This window comes from Pteropus alecto, unplaced genomic scaffold, assembly GCF_000325575.1.
Source record: "Pteropus alecto unplaced genomic scaffold, ASM32557v1 scaffold213, whole genome shotgun sequence".
NCBI lineage: Eukaryota > Metazoa > Chordata > Mammalia > Chiroptera > Pteropodidae > Pteropus > Pteropus alecto.
The window spans coordinates 2033090-2038682 of record NW_006434829.1 but is presented as its reverse complement, the minus strand read 5'-3'; positions in this window follow the sequence as shown (position 1 = coordinate 2038682).

Genomic DNA, 5593 nt, shown 5'->3' with positions numbered 1-5593 from the left:
GGTGGACTCAGCAGCGAAGCGCCGGCCACCGGACACGGGTGCCGAGGCCGCGGCCCTCCCCCTGCGGAGAAGCGGCTGGGTCCTCGCGGCGGCCCTCGCGAAGGGGCTTAGCGTGGCCGCGACGTGCGCACCCGTGGGTGTGAGATGGGAAGGTTCTTCTGGGGTCCCTTGTCCCCCTGGGAAGCGCCGTCCTGAAGACCCCATCTGCCGTCCTCCCCAGCGGGCGCCTCGGATGGGAGGGGGAGGCTTCCCAGCTGGGAGGCCGGAGGGGACTTAATATGAGGACAGAGGGCAGCTCCGGGGGAGGGGACATCTGTCGGCTTGAAAGCGTGCCAGCGGCAACACGCAGACTTCAGCGGCGCAGGGAAGGAGCGAAGCCCCTGGGACCCCGCGCTGCTCCTCGCACGGGGCAGAGGGTCCGTCCCCCACGTGAGAGGCGGGGGCTCCGCGTGGGGGCCACCGGTCCCCTCGGGTCCGCTTCCCCAGCCTCCCTCTCCTCGTCCACATCCTGGGGAAGACCCCGCACTACGCCTCGCCCAGGGCCATCTTTTCCCTAAGTATTTTTAACTTCGTTTTTTAGAAACACGAATGAGGAACGCATCAACACCGTAAAGCATCCGCTAAGCGCCTGTTCCTCGCCCGCTGTTCTGACCTTGCCCTTCGCCCTGGCCCCTTCATCCTTCTCACGCGCACACGCGCGTGCCCCTGGGAAAACGTGGCGTTGGTTTCTGGGTGTGAAAAACGCCCAGCGACACCGTCATCTTGTCTGCTCTGTTCGCCTTGTTCCTTAAACCCGAGGTCGCTGTCTTACCTGTGTCGCCAATTATAGATGGAGGCAGCGCGAACCAACAGCCATGGGCACGTCCACTCCAAACGTGGGCAGAGGGACCGAGGAGCTGAATTTTTAATTTTATCTCATTTCCGTTCATTTAGATTTCAGTAGCCACGTGTGGCTGGTGGCTGCCGTGTTGGGCAGTGAGCACAGACCTAGATCACTTTTTTTATTACTTTTTAATGTTTTATTATGCAAAGATTTCAAACAAGCACAAAAAAGAGGCTGGTATGTGGATTTCCGTAGTCACCCTCCAGCTTTAATAATTTCCACTCTGCCGCTTGCTCGTTTCTCAATTCTTTCTTGTAGCTGCTGTGCAGTATTTTCTTGCAAAAAAAAAAAAAAAGTATCCTTTTGCTAGATAGGTGTTTATGTCGTTTCTGATTTTCTGCTAAAACACATAGGAGAGTGAGCACCTGCCTCTCTCCTGGTGCTTGTGGTTATGTGCGTCTCTGCATGTGTGTCTGTGTGTATCTGTGTATACGTATCTGCAGCCGCCTGTTTGTGTGCATAGTCATGTGGATGTCAGTGTGCGCACAAGCAAAAGTATCCTTTTGCTAGATAGGTGTTTATGTCGTTTCTGATTTTCTGCTAAAACACATAGGAGAGTGAGCACCTGCCTCTCTCCTGGTGCTTGTGGTTATGTGCGTCTCTGCATGTGTGTCTGTGTGTATCTGTGTATACGTATCTGCAGCCGCCTGTTTGTGTGCACAGTCATGTGGATGTCAGTGTGTGCACCAGCACGAGTGAGTGTGTGTGTGTGTGTGTGTGCGTGTGCGTGCCTCTAGGGCAGAAGCTTAGCGGTGGGTCATGGGGCGGCTGCATTTTCTGCCTTCATAACTGCCAGCTGCCCCGGCCCTTCACGTTCATAAGCAGTGAAGCCATCACAGCATCGAAACGCAGTCCGGGCCCTCGAGATGCTCAGCAATGACCGCGCCACCGTCCTCGGTGCGGGATGCTTGCGCCGTTCCCCGGGGTACGCAGGCCCTGGGCGTCCTGGACCCAGGGCGAGACAGAGGCGAGTCGGGTTAATGACACAAAGGCCTCCATCCCCCTAGTCTTTCTGTCACCCCTAAACTTCTCTCTCCAGCCCCTGGAGACGTCTGTCGGTCCCCTCCCCCGTCCTCGTCTCGGCGGGGCAGGGGACCGTTGGTGTGTTGAGAGGTCACTTGAATGAGTTTTTCCAGCCGAGTACTTTCCCATAAAGACGCAGTCAATGCGGGCAGGAATGAGAAGCTGGGGACGGAGGGGCTGAGCCACGGTGCTCTCCCTGCAGCTCGCGAAGGTCTGCTCCGCTTCGAGGAGCCCCGAAATTGTAGCTGCTCTTTCTTAACCGAGAAATACCTCGAAATGGGGATGTTGATGGATTATCTAAGTAACTGTGCTTTTAAGCCATTGAGGGAACTGGCATCGGCTTTGCTGGGGTACTGTGACCGATGGCTAACACCAGCGGGGGAGGGGCGGGCAGCCGAGCGGCTCGGTTTAAAAAAATTCTTTTCAAAAGAAAGACGACATTTTTCAAAATGCTGCAAGACAAAAGGAGGCAGTCAGGTTCTGGACAAGGGGACAAGGGGAGAACCCAGTGAGCGACCTAAATCGTTAGCAGAGAGACGCAGGGGAGTCTGGCATCTCCTCCTCTGCAGGCGGAGGGAATTCTGACTCGGCGGAGTCACGCGGTTGGTCTCGGGTGGCCGGGCACAGGCTCAAGTCGAGGGACGTGATAGGAGCAGGGCCCGCTGCCCCCCCCCACAAGACATTGTGGGGTGCAGGGCAGCACACGCTGGGATCTGGACCCGCCTTCGGCAGCGACCTGGCCTCGACGACACGTCAGGCGGCACTTCCCTGTTCCCTCTCCATCAAGTGACAAGGTCGTGAGCTTCTCGGGACCCCAGTCAGGGACGAGAGGGGGGCTCGTGTCAAAGGCCAGGCACCAGTCCCTGTGATTCCGAGGGAGGCTGGCCGGGTGACCCGGCGACCGAGGGCCTGCCCCCACGTTCCTGCATCCCGAGTCCCAGCACGGGGTCCCCCGGGGCCTCCTGAAGTCAGAGCTGGTGTGTGTGGGGGGGTGTCTTTCTTTCTGTGGATCCATCTCATTCAGTTCTGATGTTTTTCACACATTTCTAGGGACTTTCGGCCTCACTTAATTAGGCCCCATTTAGTAGGTGACTGTTTGGTCCCCCGAGGCATCCCCACCCCCGCTGGGGTGGCACCAAAGGGGGGCTTGGTGAGGGGACATTACCTGCCTCCCCTCCCCAGTGACGACCTAGCAACCTTTTCTCTTTGTGGAGATACAGCTGACATACAGTGTATCCGTTTCAGGCGTGCATCGTCACGATTCGATATGTGTATCTATTTGCAAAGCGATCTCCATCTCCATGCCGTACAGCCCTCACACGCGTGCACTTGTTTTTCTTGTGACGAAGTCGTCTATAGCCAGTCAGTGCCAGGCAGGCAGGCCAGTCTGGCATTGCCCCAAATTCCAATTTCTCAAAAGAAACTAAGAATCTAAATGTCTGTGTGCTCTCTCTGATTTCAGTGAATTGGCGACCCTCCCTCCCTCCCTCCTTTCCTTCCTTCCTTCCTTTCCTTCCCTCTCTCCCTCTCCCTCTCTTCTTTCTTCCACACATTCACACATTCATGCATGCAGTCATTTGATAATCGTGAATACCTATCATATACCAGGCACTTGTTTTGTCTTTCTTTCCCTTAAACACTGTGCAGTGCAGTAAACCTGTCTGAGGGCCATTGCGGCCCCATGTGTGTCCAGTTTGAGACCCTTTCACTACAGAAGCTCCCTCGTGGCCCCAACCAGCCTCTCTGTGGGCGATGCACTCACTCCTTGTGGGAGAGCCACGTCTAAGGTGTCCCCGGGGCCTCGTCATTACTGCCGCAAGGCTGCTTTGGGCCGCCCTGGAGGGAGGTTTGATGCCCCAGCAGGCCGAGCCTGGACTCGCCCCGGCGAGACTGCCCGCCTTCCCTCCTCCCGCGTCCATGCCTGCGCATTCTGCTGTTTCTTTCTGTCGCCCTGGTTTTGAAGCAATAACTCGTTTCCACTTTTTCATAGAGTGTTGGCTTCATGTGTAGCTTGAGGAAAACAGTGGCAGCTGCCCCAAACACATCCCAGACACTGAATTCTCAGGAGGCAGCTCTAGAAACGTCCATACAGGCAGCCAGAAGGGTGTGACATAAGGGACGCCGTCAGGCTCAGTGGCCGCCGCGGGACTCCTGACCTCCGGGAACGGGCAGCCTGTGGCTCACAGGGCACTTACTCATTTACTTCACTCATTCACCCATTCGTTCATTTACATCACAAACACTTAATGAGTGTTCGCAGGTTCAACTGACCTGGGCGTTGGAGACAGAGAAGGTAAAGCCTCGTTCGTGGCTTTCCCTGTCCAGTAGGAAAAAAGAGACACTAAGCAAAGAAACCAACAAATACACAGAAATCGTTTTGGGGAGAGGGAGGAGAGTGGGGAAGACAGTGAAACGGGGTGCGCTGACGGGGACCAAGGCAGGTCCTCATGGAGTCAGACACCCTCCAGCCGTGCACGGTTTCATGTCGTCTGAAGCCACGTCCTGCCCTCTCGATGTGGGTTCTCGGCTCCTGCAGGTGGGTCTTAAAGAGGGAGCCTTGCCCAGCAGCGGCATCACCAGGGAGCCTGTTAGAGATGCAGGCTCCCCACCCTGTCCCCCAACTCTGGGGGAGGGTCAGTGACGACACACCTTCTGGGTGACTCGATGTGCATATGTCACAGACACACACACACACACACACGCACACACATGCATGTAGTGAGTAGTGCTGTGATTCATTTTGTTCTCATTATTTTAACAATTGTTACATGTATTGATATTTACTGATTTTTATCGATATTGACAGTTACCATTTTTGACATAAGTATTTGAACATAATGACGTGCTACTTCTGTGACAATCATGTGATAATAATGCTAATTGTGTACTCAATATCCATTCTCCCCTCCTTCCTCACTTAGAGAATATTAGATTTGCCAGAGGTAGCAATGTCCCAGTTAAAAATAATCGTCTTCCCAGGTTTCCTCACAGCTATATAATTATGAACCATTATTGGCAAGAACACATAAGCTGAAGTTCACTGGGAGAGTCTTCTGGGAAAGTCAATGAAAAAAACGAATATTCAGTAATATGCTCACCTGGCACAGACATTCGCCCTTCATTCCTTCCTCCCTGGAACTCAAATGCAATGGCTGGATGGGTCGCAGCCATGTTGCAGTCATGAGCACGAACACCTGCATTAGAGGTGGCGGTGCAGAAAGATACGTGGAACCTACCTATGTCCTTCAGGATGTCACGGAGCCACCGCATAAGTCCTGGATGGCGTTCCTCTAAAGCTGCGTGGAAAGGGAAAAAAATCTGCAGCAAAATCTCATTCTAAGCAGTACTTCTGGCTATGTTTGTTTCTTTGTTTTTATATAAATGACGTCTTTCTGCATCTTGATTTTAACCTACTAATATGTCTCAGAGCTTCGTCTACGCTAGTGCACGCAGCGTCCCTTTTCCTCTGCTGCCTAATAATAAGGAAAATTAATAGCTAATGGATTTGAGCGCCTACTGTGTGCCAGGCACCACGCCGAGCTCTCTACGGTAGTAAGCTTTTCCATCTTCCAAAGCAGTCCCATGAGGAGCGTGCTGGTGTGAGCTCATCGTACAGATGGGAACAGCGAGGCGCAGGACGGAGTACCCGGCCAGCATCCCAGCTCAGAAGTGGGGAAGAGCCGAGGG